This window comes from Cetorhinus maximus, chromosome 6 (assembly GCF_964194155.1).
Source record: "Cetorhinus maximus chromosome 6, sCetMax3.hap1.1, whole genome shotgun sequence".
NCBI classification, from domain to species: domain Eukaryota; kingdom Metazoa; phylum Chordata; class Chondrichthyes; order Lamniformes; family Cetorhinidae; genus Cetorhinus; species Cetorhinus maximus.
Window position 1 is genome coordinate 71,377,087 of NC_135884.1, and position 20,916 is coordinate 71,398,002.

General features: G+C 40.8%; 1 protein-coding gene across 1 annotated transcript in view; it reads right to left on the bottom strand.

Annotated features, from left to right (window-relative positions):
• dock3 (dedicator of cytokinesis 3) overlaps window positions 1–20,916 on the bottom strand; it is a 1,472,428-nt gene that overhangs the window by 1,095,902 nt on the left and 355,610 nt on the right. The gene's annotated exons all lie outside the window — the stretch shown is intronic.

Consider the following 20,916-nt stretch of genomic DNA (forward strand, 5'->3'; position numbering starts at 1 on the left):
AAAAAAGCCAATCACCAGTGCCCTATAGAGGGTTGATTTTGAATCCAACATAATCACAGGTCCTGTTGGTGTTGTTCCTAATTATCCTCTTGACAGTGTAGATTTCTATTTAAGAAATTACTTAGCTGGGGATAAGGTACTGCTGTTTCTATGGTTTCAGAAAAGCCATTGAGGCTCTTAAAATGGAAGTTGTACAGGAAAAGCCAAGTGACTTAAAACATATGAGTTAGGAGCAGGAGTAGGCTACTCTGCCTTTTGAGGCTGCTCCGTCTTTCAAAAAGGTCATGGCTGATCTGACTGTAACCTCTCACCTACCCCACAATAACCCTTCACCACCTTGTTTATCAAGAATCTAGCTACCTCTGCCTTGAAAATGTTCAAAGACTCTGCTTCCATTGCCTTTTGAGGACGGAAGTTCCAAAGACTCACTACCCTGACAGAAAATATTTCTTCGCATCTGTCTTAAATGGGTGACCCCTAGTTCTAGATTCTCCCACAACGGGAAGCATCCTCTCCACATCCACCCTGTCAAAACCCCACAGGATTTTATATGTTTCAATCAAGTCACCTCTTACTCTTCTAATCTCCTAAACTCCAGTGGATACAAGCCTAGCCTGTCCAAACTTTCCTCATAAGACAACCCACCCATTCCTGTTATTTGTTTTGTAAAACTTCTCTGAACTGCTTCTAATGCATTTACATCCTTCCTTAAATAAGGAGTCCAATACTGTGCACAGTATTCCAGATTTGGTCTCACCAGTGTCCTGCACAACTGAAGCATAACCTCCCTGCTTTTATATGAAATTCCCCTTGCAATAAATGATAACATTCTGTTAGCTTTCCTAAGTACTTGCTATTGAAAGGGAGAAGAGTAGGTCTAAGATGAGTATTTTAAATTTAAATGAAAGCAACTATGTGGGCATGAAAGCTGAGCTAGCTGAAATGAACTGGGATACTAGGCTAAAGGAGAGGTTAATAGAGAAGCAGTGGCAGACATTTAAGGGGATATTTCAGAATAATCAGAATAAGTATATTCCTTCTACAAAGAAAAATTCTAAGGGGAAGGCCCACTATCCGTGGTTAACTAAATAATTTAAGGAAAGCATCAAAGTTAAGGAAAAAGCATATAACTGCACAATGATGAATGGCAGGTCAGGTGATTGGTCAGGATATAAAGAACGGCAGAGAATTATTAAAAGGTTCATCAGGAGGGAGAAATTAGAGTATAAGAAGCTAGCTAGAAATGTAAAAACAGATAGCAAGAGTTTCTACAGGTATTTAAAAAGGTAAAGTGAGTGTTGTTCCTCTACAGAGTGAGCATGGGAAGTTAACAGTAGATAATAAGGAAATGGCAGATGAAATGAACAAATGTTTTGCTTCTGTCTTCACGATAGAAGACACAGAAAGCAATCCAGTAATAGCTGTAAAATCAGGAGATCGAAGGGAGAGAGGCAGTTGGTGAAATTACAATCTCTAGGGAAGCATTACTGAGCAAACTAATGGAGCTGCGGGCTGACAAGTCTCTGGGTCCTGATGGACTTCGTCCTAGGGTCTTAAAGAGGTGGCTAATGGGGTAGTAGATGCATTGGTGTTAATTTTCCAAAATACGCTAGATTCTGGAAAGGTTCCATAAAACTGGAAAGTAGCAAATACAACCCCTCTATTCAAGAAGGGAGGGAGGCAGAAAACAGGAAATTATAGGACAGTTAGCTTGACATCTGCCGTGGGGGAGGTGTTAGAAAAACTCGAGGTAATCGGAAAGAGTCAGCATGGTTTTGTGAAAGGGAAATCATATTTAACCAATTTATTGGAGTTCTTTGAGGGAGTGACATGCGCTGTGGATAAAGGAGAGCCCGTAGACGTACTGTACTTGGATTTCCAGAAGGCATTTGACAAGGTGCCATATCAAAAGTCATTGCGTAAAATAGGAGCTCATGGTGTAGGGGGCAACATATTAGCATGGATAGAAGATTGGCTGGCTGACAGAAAACAGAGTGTATGGATAAATGGGTATTTTTTAGGTTGACAGGATGTGACAAGTTGTCCTCTGCTGGGGCCTCAGCTTTCAGAAAGCCATGTTGAAGCTGCCTGATTGCCTTGAAATTTTCCCCTGCCTTTTCCCCGTACCTGTGCAATTTTTTCCTTTTTAGTTAATAATCCAAATGCCTTTTGAAAGCCTCAACTGACCCTACCTCCACCAGATAGAGGATTTGACTTGAAAGAAAAATGAACTCCTTGCTCAAAAGGAGGCATCTGCTGGAAAAGCAGCAAAAATCATGGAGAAGAACTTCAAGTTAAAAATAATCCTGATTTAAACAGGATGAGTGAGGTCAATTGTTATCAAGGACAATTTGGATGTTTGGCTGACTGAAATTTTTTTCCAAGACTTGGATATTAAAAAACATGCAGATATGGATGGAAATAAAGTTCAGGAGTTAGAAGCTGAACAGAGTGATTCAGAGTCAGTTTTAAGAAGTGAAAATCTTGATGATAACTTAGCGTCTGGTGTCATGCCCAGTAAAAGGCATGTCACATCCATAACTTTAAAAGTGAACTGTACTCATATGGAGGCTTCTGGAACTGCCTTTATTTAAAAATGGACACTGATGAACTGTTAAGTTGGCTGCCACGGGAGTCAGGTGACCTTTGCAATTTCAACCCAGACTATCAAACTTTCAGGAAGTTCTGAGTTGAATCATACTGGGTGGGGGGTTAATTTGACTGGACATGCTCAGACAGCACTCCTTTGTGGAATTCAAACCTGCAATTGTTTGAAGCTTACTCCACAACACAGTCTCCGGGAATGCAATGTAAGAAAGGAAAGCAGACGAGACCCTATCACAAGTATGAAAGACCACCATCTACCTTCTATTGTACATCAATGGCATTTGACCATGTGGCTGAAACAGATTATCTGATATTGAAAAGCCACCATCTATCAATAGCTGTTGACCATGTGACTGAAACTGGTTCTTCGATACCAAAATCCTTTTATCCCAAAACACAGAAGAGACCTGGGAGCAGTCTGCAAAATAACATCAAAAAGGCAACAGTTACAGAGAAAGGTTGTGCCGTCTTTGTCTTTTAAGAACTGAGAGGCTTAAAAGTATTTTTAAAAGCCTCCCAGCCTGATTCCAAAGCTCCAAGTTTACCTGTAAAGAAATTGGACTTCCTGATACAACAGCCACAAATGCCTCACTTCATGACTCGCTGAACGTTCTTCTCATCCAAGGAATCCTATAGTAATCCTGATATCTGAATCCAACTACCTGGACCTATCACGAGTGGGGAAAAAAGCTTCCTTCTTCACTGGACTCGCAAAGACAAGTGAACTGTTCACTATTCTTTTGGTTTAATACTTGCAGAAATGCACTATCTTATTTAATTTGATCTTTGTGGTGTGTCGTAGCTGACGTAGCATTTAGATCTTTCCAAGGATGTGTGAGAATAAATAATTCTTTTTGTTTAAACCCACAAAAGTCTGCTGTTGGTATCTTTAAATTGACCAAACACTAATGGGGGTTTAGAAACACACTCATCTCCCTTTTCAAAAGTAAACCATACCAATTGCAGACAGGAGTTAAGGGAATTGGGGTTTCAGTTTATCTCTCCTCCCCTGTCTGAATTTTAAAGAAGAACAAAGAAAATTGCTGAACCCAGAGGGTAAGAAAAGATATGACAGGGGATTTCTCCTTGGGTTCTAGTACCCAGAAGCCAGATGGACTGCCAACAATCAATGTTGTTCTTTATAAAGTTAACCAGACCAAACAGATTGTAAAACCGTTGGACCCCTCACAAATGCTAATTCAAGATCCTGAGTATAAAAAATCTAATACAGATTTTAAAAAGCAACATAAGGAACACAAAGCTAAGGTATAATGTTTTAACCAAGGACATGAGAAAACTGTAACAACAATGCAAAATTGAAAAAAATGATGTTTTGTGGAAATTAAAAGAAAGTGAATTAACCATTGGTAAAATTCACTCTCGTTTGTAGGAAAGTTAGTACTCTAAGAACTCATGCAAGTTGGACTTTTAAATCTTAATTTTCACATATGGTTGGCATTATTGATCATTAAGCCTTATAATCTTACCAATACAGAACGTTTAATGATGAATTGCGACAAATAGCAGAAGAACTAGTCTGTAAAGACCACAACCTACTGGTGTTCCTAGAAAAGTTTTAGACAAAGACCCAAAGGCTGTTTTGGTGGAATAAAAACAGAAAATGCTGAAAAAACTCAGCCGCTTTCGCAGCATCTGTGGAGAGAAAAACAGACTTAACTTTTCAAATTCAATATGATTCTTCGTTGGAAGTGAAGCAAGAACGTCCCTACCCCTCCCCATCTGGAGAGCCTCGAAACTTACCTGGTCCTGGACTCCCGGGACTTAGACTCTGTCTGCTGCAGCTTCTGGTGCTACTAGGACTAGAAAGTTACAGGCATGATTTCCACCCGGGTGAAGGGTGGAAGTCCCACCTCCAACCAATTAATGCTTGTTTGTTCTTAACTGGTTGTGACTCCTCAGATGGTGGGAAGGACAAAAAATCCTGGCCCGTGATTTTCCATTCTGGTGATTACTGTGGCAGTAGAGTCTTATTCAGGGCCCTCGCCAGGGAGAAAATAACATTAGAGCGCACCTGTCCCAATACCCTTCTGAATAAGAAGTGCTCAGAAGAAGTGTCATATTCTACCCTTTAATCTCCACAGAGGCTGAAAGACCACATGACTATTTCCAGCACTTTCTGCTTCAAATCCTCACCGCCTTTTGTGGCTGCCAGGCCAAGACAGCCCCATAGTTCATTGTTGACATCCTCTTGTTCTCAGACTCGTAACAGGACTCACTGTCAGAGGATGCGGCTCACCCCATGAATTCATCTCTGCCAGGGCCTCCCCTCTCTGGTGCAGCAGGTTTTGTATGGTGCAGCAGACCACAACGATTAGTGAGACATGAGCTCGAAAATATTGCAGAGAGCTGCCTGCATGGTGCAAGCATCGAAATCTCATTTTGAGCAGACCAGTGGTGATGGCCTTGGCAGATGCGTGGCCCTCATTGTAACACATCTCAGCTTGTCCACATTACTCAACAGGGAATGAGTCATCTCTTCATCAGCAGGTATCCCTAGTCTTCAAGAAGCCAGCCCTCCAATGTCTCTGGTGGACAGAACACCTGTGACACCTCGGGGTGCCTAAGGATGTAAGATTCGTGAGTACTCCCACGATAGCAAGCACACACCTGCATGATCTTTTGATGATGGAATGACACACAAGTTGGACATTTATGAAATGAAAACTTTTAAAACTGACAAATGCTTCTGGTGGCCTGACGGAGCTTTGATGGCCACATGAGTGCAGTCTATCACACCTTGAACTTTGCGGAATCCAGCAATACACAAAAACTTCTGGGTCTCTTGTCCTGACTTAAAGTAATTGGTGAAGGAGAAGACGACATTTGCTTGCCTAAACATTACATCCATGACTACCACAGACTGGCTGTTGTTGTTTATCTTATTCTGGCCCTTGCGCAACAGCAGGTCCCTCACCTGCCTGGACTGCAGGGCAGTCCCCGGATGGCTGGCCTCCTCTGTCTCATCATCCTCATTTCCTCTTCAGTGGAGAAGCCTCCTCCACAGTGCACAATCCCCACGGGGACAGTGAAGTCCGGTTTCTCTGCTGGAGTCCTCATCCTCCAGGATAGCCCTATCTCCAGGCCCCTTTTCCTTCTCACTTTCTCCCTTATTTGAAACGTCAACCTATAAAAACTGAAGAAATAAAGTCTACTAAGAGCCAAAAAGCTGATACGTCGCTGTAATGGCTATCAAATCGTACTTATTTATTTCTATGTGCACTCTTAGTTCATCTGTTTTGTTTCGAGTGCTTCATGCATTCAGATACAAAGACTTTACTTTTATCCTTTTTATAACCACTAGTCTCATCTGTTGATTTACTGTTAGATTTGGACTCTCTATCCCTTCCTGTCACAGTCTGTTTTTCATTTCCCATAGTAATACTTTTCTTTTTTGTCTTGTCTCTACTCTTTGATTTACCAGAACTTCCCAAATTTGTACCCCTGCCCTCAGTACTTAATTTAAAACCCTCTTTACCTCCCTAGTTACGTGGCTCGCAAGAACACCGGCTGTGACAGAGGGTAAGTAGCAGCTCAGTTGAGATTGAGATTTTCTTGTTGCTGATGTTTCCAGTATCTCTCCGTCCCCAGTTACCCACATCAAAGCATCCACAGCAGTAAGAGGAGGTCGGGCAGGATTTGTATCTTTGTATCTGTCATAAACCTAGAACCCACTCACTCCACACCGCCAGCTTTCCATGGCGTTACTTCTGCCGACATCTCCCCGAATATTTCCAGCCAGAGTTGGCAACGCTAGTGGATAGTCTTCTGGGTGGGCGGATTTCGGCACCCACTCAGTTTCCATATATTAAGAAACTGGCGGGATGACATCGGATTGCCGACCTAACATCATCATGCCGTATTTTACTAAAGAACTGGGGTGGGGGTGGGGAGGCCTGCCCAATTTGCAGCCATAAAATCCAGCCCATTGTGACTTTTTATGCCCTATTGAGAGTTTAAATAACAAGGGATGGTAGCAATGTCTTAAAGCCAGGTGAATGTATTGGGTTTTATATGATTGTAAAATAAAATTGTATGTTTGTAATGAAGTCTGTTTTGTAAATATGACGCATCATTATTGTTACATGTGTAATATGTAATACGCTACGTATTAAAGTATATATGATGTTAAGAACTTTCTCTATTTTGAGCACTTCACTATGGACAAGCTTTCTTTTTTTCTAAGGGTTGGGGATGGGGAAATGTGACGGCCTTACCCAGCTAGAAGTAATAACAGTAAGGAAAATTTGTAATTACATTGAAAAGTTTGGGGAATCTAATTGTTTTTAAAAATGTTTGAAAAGGACTTTGAAGAGTTTGTATCACCTGTAAAAGGATAAATGATAAGTTTTGAATAATAAGAAATACTGGTCCATCTGACCTGGTGATCCTTAGCCTGGAAGCAGTACCAACAGGAAGGAAGTTAAAATACGGGGACCGCTTGGCAGGCACAAAAAGAGGCAAGAGAAGAGCTGGTGAAGAGGCGGTTAGCAAGCTGAGTTAAGTGCTTGATTCCTGAGCGGTTGTAAAGCACATTCAGGACTGATACTGCTGTATCTTTTACTTCCGAGTGATTGAATTTCTAGAATCAGCCATATTGTGCAAAAATAAAGGCAGTTCTGATAGATCCACGCTGCCACGATCAAGGTGATCTAGAAAGAAGTGTGTCATTGAGTATAAGATTGCATGGGCGGAATCCTGTTTACACAGATGCTGCTGCCTGTGGAGAATCAACTAAGTCCTTAAAAGAAAGGGACTGGAATTTTGCCGAGAAAGATCAGAGCTTGGAAGAACTGTGTGGCTAAAATTGGTGCCACTCAGGGGGAGTGGACTGCCTAGAAGATCTATAAGATCTATCTGCTATTCCATATGTAATTTATAGTTTGTACCCACTATGGTTTGCCTATTAATTTATGTTTAATTTATGTTGATTCTGATTCATGTTACAGTAAATGTCAAAAAAGTGAAATTGTTTGGTAATTTATTCATTTGTGAACCATTCACTAAATTTGATTCATTTGGCTTGTGGATCTCCAAAGGGATTGTGAAAATGCATGCTGAGAGATTGGGCACAAACATGCTGCAATAATATGTTATAATACAGCAGCAATTGTAACCTGGTATGTATATCTATTGTTTGTAACACAAGGCTGAAATAAATGACTACACAACAGAGTTTTTCATGTACATTCTTAATTTTTATTCATTATTGAGATTTGGACACCACTGGCAAGGCCAATAATAGATGCCCATCACGAATTGCCCTCGAGGAGGTGGTGATGGGCCACTTTCTTGAACCACTGCAGTTCACACAATGAAGTTTCTCACAATGGTGCTAGGTAAAAAGTGGTTCCAGCATCAATGATGAAATGGCATTATATATCCAAGTCAGGATAGTGTGAACTTAGAGGGGAACTTGGAGGTGATGGTGTTCCTATGCAACTGTGTCCCTTGTCCTTCTAGGTGGTGGAGGTTATGGGTTTGAAGTGCATTTCTGAAGAAGCCTTGGCGAGTTGCTGCAATGCATCCAATTGATCCCCTCCTGCCAAGTTCCAACATTTCAGGGCTACCATATTTATGTGAGGTCTACCTATCAATATTGTAAAATGACCCTTTCCATTCCAGTCATCCAATTCCATTGTATTTGTTTTGCTATTGCACATGGTGGCTGGCCTAAAGTTAGAACAGGAACTTGGCCTCAGTTGAGAGTTGTGGAGTAGCTAAATATGGCGTCTCATAGTACAAGGTACAAGCTCATCCAAGGTGATTGGAAAACATTGGTCTGGTGGCATATTTCCAAGCCTACAATACTATTCTCTACTTGACAGTTAGTCCCTGACCAGAAATTATCTGAACCTACATTTGCTCCTCTTTTGAGCATCAACAACCTTATTCTAAGGGTTCATACAGCCATGTACAATTGGCTATTTAAAAGACTTTCATTTTGAACTTCGTTGGAGAGAAACCACAGCCCACTAGGTCCATGATGACAATGAACAAAGAGAAATGAGTACAACATGTAGGCAAAGAGTCACATTATTTTAAAGAGGCATGTTACGTTATCATTTCTATAAGAGCTACAAGTCAGTTGCAGGCATTAGGCAATTTGACATATTTCCATGGCTGAATTTAGCAAGAGAATGCATTTTTGCTTTTACCACAGAATTTTCCAATTTATATGCATTCATACTTTTCACATTAGAGCAAAAATTAACCAGCTCTTAAACCACCAGAGGGAGTTTTCATGATAGTCACCATGTCTGGAAAATAATCAGCCTGCAAAACAGGAAGGATTTGCTCTCTTGTTATTCAAAACAAAATCAGAAATACAAGAAAGAATACAATTATAATTTTGCAACAAATAGTGAAAATAAAAAAAATTCCCAAAACATTGTTATAGCAAATTTAATTGATTGCTTCATAAGTGCACAATGCAGGCATATTATTGACTGTAAACACTTTTTAAAGGTTCAGGAACAGTACTTTTATTCTTACCATTTTAAGACAATTCATCAGCTAGAACATGACCGTCATTTTCCCCCAGTTTCAACAATGTAGTATCACCCACTTTAATAGAAATGATGTAGTTCTCTCTTTTTAAGAGAGCAAATCGACACTACATTCCCAGCAAGTCCATGCCTTAATGAAGTTTGAAACAGGAATAAGACTACATCAGCAGGTGAACTAATATTTGATGCAAAACTGCTTGCATATTTAAAGTTCATCTTTGATTGCAACTGTTTATTTTGCTGCTCTGCAGAACCTGATGTCAATAGGATGTAAATTTTGGTTGACCGATAAGCCCCATCACCACAATTTTGAACACACTGGCATTGATTGCAATAGTAACACCCCTGCAACAGATGGGAAATGTCAGGTGGGGTGGTTAAAAATTTAAATACACAGGTATCCCCAAAATGCCTTGCACATGCCCACCATCTTTATTAAGGCAGCAGATATTATGATGTCTAAGTGTCCCAATGTGGAGAGATCAGGAAAACCAGCAGTGGAAGGGAGACAAGAGTTGCTGGTTTCGCAAACTAAGCACCTTTTCCAGCTCTTCTGTGGACCAGGGTGATCAGAAGTTCTCTCCCACTCCCTCAAGGAAGCTTTAAGCTTTCCCTCTCACTCTCATTCATGATTGCCAAGCTCCTGCACTCCTCAGCCTGATGGTTTCTCTTTCCCTTCTAGTCGGTAGAACTCTTGCCTCCAAGTCAGAAGATTGTGGGTTCAAGTGTCAGAGATTTGGGCACAAAAATCTAAGTTGACCCTTCAGTGCACTACTGAGGGAGTGCTGCACTGCTGGAGGTGCCATCTTTTGGATGATCCACCAAACTGAGGCCCTGTGTGCTGTGTCAGACATAGAGGATCCTATTTTGAAGGAGAGCAATGGAGTTATCCGAGTTGCTTTGGCCAATATTCATCCCTCAATCAATTTCACAAAAATGTTTTATCTGGACATTATAATATTTCTGTTTGCGGGAGCTCTCTGGGTGTGAATTGACTGTTGTTTCTCCTGCAATACAACAGTGACTACACTTCAAAAGTTCTTCATTGGCTGTAAAGTGCTTTTAGGTATCCTGAGGTTCTGAAAGATGCTTTTAAGATGCAATGTTCCTTTGTTTCCAGGCCAAACGGCAGAACTATTATTTAAGGTGGATATATGAAGTATTTACCCTCCCAGAAATGCTGAATGAAAAAAAGTCTGATATTGTTTCAGCATGGAAATTGATTTTGATGTAGAAGCTTTGCCATTCTTTAAATGCTTCACAGCCAATGTTGTACATTTGAATTGTTGTTACTGGTGTCTTGCAGGTAACCAATTTGCACACCATCAGCAATGACATAAATGAGCAGATAATTTTTTTTTAATGAAGTATTACCCCAAGAATAAATGGTGACATGGACACCAGAAAACTCTCCATCTGTTCTTTAATATTTTACATACACTGAGAGACGCACTAGATACTTCAAAGGCTATGGGTCCTGACAACATTCCGGCAATAGGACTGAAAACCTGTGCTCCAGAACTAGACACACTCATAGTCAAGCTGTTCTACTACAGTTACAACTCCAGCATCTACCCAGCAATGTAGAAAATTGCTCAGACATGCCCTGCCACAAAAACAGGACAAATCCAACCCAGGCAATTGCCACCCTATTAGTCTACTCTCGATCATCATCAAAGTGATGGAAGGTGTTATCAACAGTGCTATCAAGTGGTACTTACTCAGCAATAACCTTCTCACTAATGCTTAGTTTGGGTTCCACCAGGGCCACTTGGCTCCTGACCTCATTACAGCCTTGGTCCAAACACGGACAGCAGAGTTGAACTCAGAAGGTGAGGAGAGTATGGCTGTCCTTGACATCAAGGCCACATTTAACTGAGTGTGGAATCAAGGAGCCCGAGCAAAACTGAAGCCACTGGGAATTGGGGGATCCATACCTTTGATCCCTTCATCCAACTCATTTACATAAATTGCAAAAAGTTGAGGACTCAGCACTGATCCCTGTGGCACACCACCAGTCACATCCTGCCAGCAGAAAAAGAACCATTTATGCCAACTGTCTGTTTCCTGTCAGCTAGCCAATCTTCTATCTATGCCAATATGTTACCCCCTACACCATGAACTTTTTATTTTCCACAATAACCTTTGATGTGGAACCTTATCAAATGCCTTCTGGAAATCTAAGTACAGTACATCCACAGTTCCCCTTTATCCACAGCACGTGACTCCTTCAAAGAGCTCCAATAAATTGGTTAAACTGATTTCCCTTTCATAAAACCATGTTGACTCCTTGAATTGAAGTGCCCTGCCATAACACCTTTAATAATAGCTTCCAACATTTTCCCTATGACAGATGTTAAACTCACTGGCTAATATTTTCCTGCTTCCTGTCTCTCTCCCTTTTTGAATGAAGGAATTACATTTGCTATTTTCCAATCTCATGGCGCCATCCCCGAATCCAGGGAATTTTGGAAAATTAAAACCAATGCATCAGCCATTTCACTAGCCACTTCTTTTAAGACCCTAGGATGAAGTCCATCAGGACCCTGGGACTTGTCAGCCCGCAGCTCCAACAGTTTGCAAAGTACGATTTCCCCAGTGATTGTAATTTTCCTGCATTCCTCCCACCGTTCCAATTCCTGGTTTACCGCTATTTCTGGGATCTTACTCGTATCCTCTATAGTGAAAACCGATGCAAAATTCTTGTTCAATTCATCTGCCATCTCCTTATGTTCCATTATTAATTCCCCAGACTCACTTTCTATAGGACCAATGCTCACTTTGTTCACTCCTTTCTTATTTAAGTATATATAGAAACTCTTACTATCTGTCTTCATGCTCCTAGCTAGCTCTCTCCTGTACTCTAATTTTTCCTTATTAATATTTTTGTCATTCTTGCTGTTCTTTATAATTTGTACAATCTTCAGATGCCACCTGTCTATGCACAACTATATGTTTTTTCTTTAAGTTTGATACCATCTTTAACCTTTTTATTTAACCACGGATGGAGAACCTCCCCTAGACATTTTTCTTTCTTGTTGGAATGTATCTATCCTGTGTATTCTGAAATATCCCTTTAAATATCTGCCAATGCATCTCTATTGACCTATCTCTTAACCTCATTTGCCGGTTCACTTTAGCTAGCTCTGCTTTAATTCCCACATAATTGCCGTTATTCAAGTTTAAAATACTTGTCTTGGACCTACTCTTCTCTCGCTCAAACAACGTAAAATCCAATCATATTATGATCACTGCTACCCGGGGTGCCTTCACAATGAGGTTATCAATTAACCCTATCTCGTTGCACACTACCAGGGGGAGGATATTCTGGTCGGCAAGCGAGGGTGGGGCCCGCTCACCAATGCGTAAAATGACGTGGGATGACGTTGGGCAGAACTCCTGACGTTACCCTGCATCATTTCCATTTTCAGGTCAGCGGGGGCGCAGCCGAATCAACTTGCACCTGCCGGCTTGTCAACGGCCTCTTGAGGCCATTTAAAAAGTACTTAACATTAATGGACCTGCCCATCCAACCTTAGGGTTGGCAGGCAGGCCAGGAGCCCTGGCAGGCTTAACAAAAATCATGAAACCTCATCCACCGGCGGGATGAGGTTTCATGAGGGTTTTAAAATATTTAATAAAGATTTCAGTAAAAGTGATGGACATGTCCCAACTCATGTGACAGTGTCACATGAGGGGACATGTCAGGGAAATTTTGATAATTTTTCTTTAACATTTTTAAATTTGGAACCGATTTCCCTGAGGCAGCACTTAGCCTGCGCGAAAGAGCCCACACCTGGCTAAGGGAATCCCCCCCGCCCGCACAGGGAGCACATAGTGCTTCCTGGCAGACGTCACGTAGGCCCGCACCTGCACTCTCTCCCCCCTCCCACCCCGCCACCCTCACCCCAACGGCAGGGGGGATTTTTCCCCAGGGCTAAGCATAGCCTGCTCTCCATGAACGTGTTTTTCTAAGAAACTATTATGAAAACATTCTATGGGCTCCTATTCTAGGCTACCTTTGCCCATCTGATTTTTCTGTCTGTACGTAGATTAAAATCTCCCATAATTATCGCCGTACCTTTCTGACAAGCTCTCATTACCTCTTCTTTTATATTCTGTCCTACCATGTAGTTACAATTGGGGGGTCTGTACAGCACTTCCACAATTGACTTCTTGCCTTTATCATTTCTCATCTCGACCCACACTGCTTTTACATCCTGGTTTCCTGAACTTAGGCCATCCCTCTCTACTGCACCAATACCATCATTAAGTAGGAGAGTCAACCCTCCATTCTTTCTTAGATTCCTGTCCTTCGTAAAGGTCATGTTTCCTTCAATATTCAGGTCCCAATCTATGTCATCCTGCAGTCATGTCTCTGTTATGGTTATCAGTTGTACTTATTTATTTCTATTTGCACTATCAGTTCATCTGTTTTGTTTTGATTGCTACATGCATTCAGATACAGAGCCTTTTGTTTTGCCCTTTTATTTTTGTAACCTCTATCTTTCTCTGTCCTGATTGTCAGGGACTAAACCAGTCTGCATTTTATTTTAAATTGCTCTCAAGAAGTGTGCAGGCTGCATTTTCTGCCCACTTCCAGTTCCTTCAGTGGCTCAACTTGTTGATCCACTGGTGTCCTAATAGTCATAATATTCTCACAACATTGTTAGGCTGGGAATTTGAGATCTTATAATAATATTGAGTAGGATTGGATCACTCGATAATCTCACTGTGCCATCAGGGTGATCTAGGAGGTCACTTTACAAGTTAACTTAGGCTACGTTAGCACTCATTTTTCAGAGTATTTCGCAAATACTTCTTTACTGATCTCTGATAACAAAAGATAATATGGGAAGAAAATAAATGATCATTCTGTCCTTCAAGTCTACTTAATGCACAGACTCTATCAAATTAAAATAATCATTGAAGGAAGGGTGCATGAAATTTCTTCTGAACTTTTAAAGAGAATTAACTAAAACTGCAGAATGCCTGTCCAATGCATGTCTTATCTCAAAGACTGAATTCTTAAATGTTAATTAGTTCCTTCTCCTGGTACGAGCAATACAGTAATTATCGTGTTCCATGAGTCACTTAATCTTATTATTAAGCAATTTTTTATCCATCAGAAGTTCAGAACATAGCATTAGCTGGCTTTACTGGGAGCCTATATACTTGCACCTCATTTTAAAAGACCTGGATCATATCCAAATCAACTGTTCAATCACCTTGTCGAAGCAGGTAAATTTTAACATCAATTTCTGTCAGGTAAAAATATCAAGGGATATGGAGAAAGGATGGGTAAATGGAGCTGAAGTATGGATCAGTCATAATATAACTGAATGGCATAATCGGGGCTGAACGGCCTAATCCAATACTAATGTTCCTTTTAAATTCCCAAATAACTTGATAACTCTTATTTTTTTTAATTTATGGTTTCCACAAAATCTTTCATTTTTTTTCCTTTTTGTTTACTCATTAGGTTTCCCATAATTTTTCATAAATAGAATTGAAAAAGCAGGGAGAGAGCATGATCCAATTCTTTAAAATGCTAAAAAGCACTGATTAAGTAGATGTCAACAGTTTAATTTTAAACTTGACCTGGAAGTATAGCTCTAGAGAACAGAAGTAAATAAATAACATGTCTCATTAAGAATAAAGAGTAGAATTTCATCCAGAATAGTATGTAGAACAAACTCCTAAAAAGGAAGTTAACGTTGTTGTGGTTTAACCATAACAAAAATAGAGGTGTATGAATATTTGATTAGGAATATGATTGAAGAAAATGGAAGAAAGAGATAACCAAATGGAGCACAATGATAACTGCTTGTTCATGAAAACATAACCTTTTCTCACCACAATGGGACATATATTACCCTTCTTTTGTCACTGCTGGGTCAAAATCCTGCAATTTCCTTACCAATACCATTGTGAGAGCAGTCACCACGAAATGGCAATGTTCCAAAAGAAGATCCACTATTAACTTCTGAGGGATAACCAGTAATTGTGGCCATACAAGCATCACTTAGGAGAATTTTTGTTCTAAACTGTTACACAACTGAACAAGCACTCTGCCTTATTTTAAATTCTGACATTATGGAAAATACTGTCTAAACAATATTTCCCTAACCATGAGGAAGTAGAGCTTGACAGTATTTCAAATCTACTGCTGTCATGCTGTAGTCAGTTTGATGCAACTATGTTTCCAATCTTTTTCAACTGATTGTTGTATTTTTCAGTCAGGATTGTAAGTCATGTGGGGAATTTAATAAAAGCTTAAATAATGCCCTCAGTGCAATTTCAAATGCACTCAGAAAAATAAGGCAATTTTCAAAAAATCAACTGCTGGCAAAAAGCCATTAAGTTTCCTAAAAGCTACTGACTCACCAATCTCTGAATGAAATAGGCTATTTTTCGTTTGCATTTTTTGAAATGAACTCAGGAAGAAACGTCTGACTTTTAGCCACTACGCTAGACTATATGATTCTTTTTCTTTTACTTACTTCTGCCCACTTACTGGCTTTTCTGTCTTTAACAGTGGCTGATCATTGCAGTTTTTACACTGCCCCTGCTCTTCCAGAATTGACAGCTCACCTAAGGGCTGTATTTCTGCTCTTTTTGTTATTTGGCCTTGTTAGCTCTTCTCCCACTATTTATTCTCTTCTTTATTATCACCCTGCAAAATACAGTGTTCTGATAAACACATCTAATATCCATTGAGTGCAATTCTGAACCATGCACAACACAGCCTTTGAAATGTCCCAAAGTCTTCAATCAATGAAGAACATTTAAAGCGTAGCCAAGGAAACACAGAATTCAGTTTGCACATAACAAAGACCAACAATCAGTAATAAGGTAAATGAGTAGATACTTTTTCAAATCATGTCAGATGTGGGGTAAATATTGGTCAGAACACTGGTAGAACTCCTCTGCTCTTTGTCAAGTAGCGCCTTGGCATGCGTCCACCTGGGAGGTAGTGGTTGGTGTCTCGTTTTAATAAATAAGAATAATACTGGGAATTTTCTAGGCTAACAAGCATAGTTATTAAAATACAGGAGTCACTTTGGATTTATTTGCTAGTGCTTAAGTTAATTGATAAAATTATGAGAGATTTACTTAATCAACATCAACATTTTAAAATGATGTTACGGTATTATGTGAGGATAATTCAGTTTTAACATAAGAGAGACATACCTTTTTATCTTTTCCATTTCAGGGATGTTGGTTATAATTCATTGAACTAGCATCCACAGAGTACCTGAGCAACATATTTCACCAGATTATGATTAAATAATCTGTTAGTGCCACAAATGCCTAACTTTTGAAAGCATTAAATGTATAATTCTTGGACACACTGCTGGTTCTTGGTTTTTAAATATTTAACATTTTAATTAAATTAGATGTTATTTTTTGCTTTTCTAAACCCCTCTTAACAGCTGAGTGATTAGCCTCTAACTCTGACTACAAACTGTAGCTTTCCAGAAAATAAAATATGTATTTGTACAAATTAACAAAAGATTACTGGGGAGCAATAAAATTTAAAACTAAACTTTCCTTTGGTAATTCTTCCCATGTGATGCATCACACATCCATATTTAAAACAAGCTACATTCCTAATTATGTGGGAGGGTTGGACAGTCCAGCTATAGACAATTCTTCTGATGCTGCCAATGTCTTAAGAATAGCAGCAGGAGTAGGCTGTTTGGCCTTTTGAGCCTGTTCAGCCATTCAACAAGATCATGGTTGATCATTTAACTTAACTTCACCTTCTTGCACTATCCCCATAACTGCTAATTCCCTTAATTCCCTATTGACCTCTGTCTTGAATATACTCAATGACTGAGCATCCACAACTCTCTGGGGTAGAGAATTCCAAATATCCACAGTGTTTTCAGTGAAGAAATTTCTTATGGTAGTCCTTACTGTTCCGACCCCTTACTCTGAAATTGAGGCCCCAATGTTCTAGATGCCACAAATATGGAAACGTTTTCTCAGCAGATACCCTGTCAAGTCCCTTAAGAATTTTATATGTTTCAATAGATCACCTCTCATTCTTCGAAACTCCAGGGAATATAGGCCTAATCTACTCAATCTCTCCTCATAGAACAATCCCCTCATCCCAGGAACCAGTCCAGTGAATCTCCATTGCGTTCCCCGTGGAGCAAGTATGTCCTTCCTTAGGTAATGAGACCAAAACTGCACATAGTACTCCAGGTGTGTCTCACCAATGACCTGTGTAATGGTAGTTAAGATTTATTTACTTTTATACTCCAATTCCTTTGTAACAAATGTTAACACACCACCTGGCTGCCTAATTCCTAACTGTACCTGCATGCTAACTTTCTGTGATTCATGCACAAGGACACCCAGGTGAGATTTTGAGACTTGTGTGTTTAAAGACTCCCTTGCAGAATCAAAATGTAGCCATGGAAAAACATGAAGACCTAAAAAAGATGTTGAATATTACTTCAGTTGGTAGCAGCACCATGCATGCCATTAACTGGGATCTGTACATAGTTTAAAGATTAAAAATAAACGGTTCATGTTAAAACATACATGTCTCAAGATCTCATCATTTGAAACATCAAACAAACCCATAATGCAACAATCTGTAACCTCATGGCCCGGTATATCCCCCACTCTACCATTACCACAAAGCCAGGGGATCAACCCTGGTTCAATGAAGAATGCAGGAGGGCATGCCAGGAGCAGCACCAGGCATATCTAAAAATGAGGTGTCAACCTGTTGAAGCTACGACACAGGGCCACTTGCATGCCAAACAGCACAAGCAGCAAATTATTTTTATTGAATTGAATTCAATAAAAGTCATCATTCAATTAAAAGTTGACCATAGAACCATTGTCAATTGTCGGAAAAATCCTTCTGGTTCACTAATGTCCTTTAAGGGAGGAATCATGCTGTCCTTAACTAGTCTGGCCTACATGTAGCTCGAGACCCACAAAAATATGGCTGACTCTAAACTGGGTATGTCCTGTCCCACCGGCAGAACAGACCCAGTAGAGGTGATGGCACAGTGGTATACAGTCAGGAGGGAGTTCCCTTGGGAGCCCTGAACATTGACTCTGGACCAGATGAAGTCTCATGGCATTAGGTCAAACATGCAAAGAAACCGCCTGCTGATTACCATGTACCATCCCCCCCTCAGCTGGTATCAGTATTCCTTCATGTTAAACACCACTTGGAGGTAGTGCTGAGGATGGCAAAGGCACAGAATCTACTCTGGGTGGGGGACTTCAATGTCCATCACCAAGAGTGGCTCAGTAGCACCACTACAGACTGAGCTGGCCGAATCCGAAAGGACACAGCTGCTGGACTGGGTCTGCAGCAGGTGGTGAGGGAACCAACAGAGGGAAAAACATACTTGACCTCATCCTCACTGACCTGCCTGCCACAGGTCCATCTGTCCATGACAGTATTGGTAGGAGTGACCACTGCGGAGTCCTTGTGGGGTCATAGTCCCGTCTTCACATTGAGGGTACCCTCCATCGTGTTATGTGGCACTACCACCATGCTAAATGGGGTAGATTTTGAACGGATCTAGCAACTCAAGACTGGGCATACATGAGGCGCTCATGGATGTAACCTCAAGGCCCGGCATATCCCCACTCTACCATTACCACGAAGCCAGGGGATCAACCCTGGTTCAATGGAGAGTGCAAGAGGGCATGCCAGCACAGCACCAGGCATAGCTAAAAATGAGGTGTTAACCTGGTGAAGCTACAACACACGATTACTTGCATGCCAAACAGCATAACCAGCAAGTGATAGACAGAGCTAAGCAATTCCACGGCCAACAGATCAGATCTAAGCACTGCATTCCTGCCACATCTAGTTGTGGATGGTGGTGGACAATTAAACAACTCATTGGAAGAGGAGGCTTCCCAAACATCCCCATTCTCAATGATGGGGGCAGCCCAGCACTTCAGTGCAAAAGATGCGGCTGAAGGATTTGCAACAATCTTCAGCCACAAGCGCCGAGTGGACAATCCAACTCGGCCTCCTCTGGAGGGCTGCAGTACCACAGATCCCAGTTTTCAGCCAGTTCAATTCACTCCACTTGATATCAAGAAACGGCTGAAGGCACTGGATACTGCAAAGGCTATGGGCCCTGACAATATTCCGGCAATAGTACTGGGGACTTGTGCTCCAGAACTCGCTGCGCCCCTAGCCAAGCTGTTCCAGTACAATCACAACACTGGCATCTACCTGGCAATGTGGGAAATTTCCCAGGTATCTCCTGTGTACCAAAAACCGGACAAATCCAACCCAGGCAATTACTGCCCCATCAGTCTACTCTCGATCCTTAGTAAAGTGATAGAAGGGGTCATCAACAGTGCTAACAAGCAGCACTTGCTTAGCAATAACCTGCTCACTGACATTCAATTTGGGTTCCACCAGTGTCACTCAGCTCCTGACCTCATTAGAGCCTTGGTTCAAACTTGGACAAAAGAGCTGAACTCTAGAGGTGAGGTGAGAGTGACATCAAGGCAGCATTTGACCGAGTATGACATCAAGGAGCCCTAGAAAACCTGGAGTCAATGGGAATCAGAGGAAAAATTCTCCACTGTTTGGTGTCATACGTAGCACAAAGGAAGATGGCTGTAGTTTTTGGAGGTCAATCATCTCAGTTCCAGCATATCCCTGCAGGAGTTCCTATATACAGATCCCAGTTAATGGAATGCATGGTGCTGCTAGCTACTGTCACCAACTGCTTCCAGAATATTCTCTGAGTCTAATACCATGTGATTCTATACATCATATAGGGGCAGTGTTATTCTCCAGTCACACATTAACCCTTGCTCTGTCGAGCATCTTTACATCACAATGGCATGCAGGCACATACAACATCATACAACAAACCTCGTGTCCCTTTCGATCTAAAAAGTGCCTTTACCTACCCAATATCCATGTAAATCACGTTGCGATCCGAGAATCAAAGAGAGAACCGTTGGCACTGCACCCCGGCTTTGAGATAAGAAATCAGCTGGCTGTGATCTTCCTGACTGGCTGGTGTCACTCTATCAGAACCTGACTCAAGTCATAAACCACCAGATTCACTGACTGCTCATTAACTAAGCAAATAAATGATCATCAGTACATTTACAGTAAATTACAAGTGCTTTCTAAACTCCTCAAAATATCAAAACAAAAAAGTTACATCTCCTGGACTAAACTTCAATCGAAGAATGGTACTTAAAGCTTAGTTACTCAAGTTTTACGTGGCTACTATCTACCATGAAGTTCTCTGATAAGACTCATATCGCTGAAGGAATCAGAATGACTGGCCGGGTGAGTTCAGGTAGCCAGGTATAAGCCCAGCATCAAAAGCTACTGATTAGGAAATTGCTGGTCAAAAGGTATTACAAAGAAATACAACCCAAACCCTCTTGCAAGCCTGACTCACATTTTCATCACACAAAGAGCTATGAATCAAACTTATTACTGTAACAAGGTCCCCAGATTTGCAATCAAATAGATGTTTCAGTTGATGTGATTTGACTTATTAATCAGCGCTATATACTTTAAATTATCTGTCAAGTAGGTCCCAATCCACAATTGATGCCAGCAATCAAACCACACCTAAAGCCTTTCTGAACAAACCAGGTAAGCTAAAACAAGTGAACGAAGTCTTACAGATGACTAACTAGGACCTGAAATTGGAATTTGAATTTAGACCTGACCTCCAAACTGGAAACTAAATCCCCTCACTAAATAGCAGTCAAACGTATTATAAAATAAATCACGCTGTACTTCAAAATG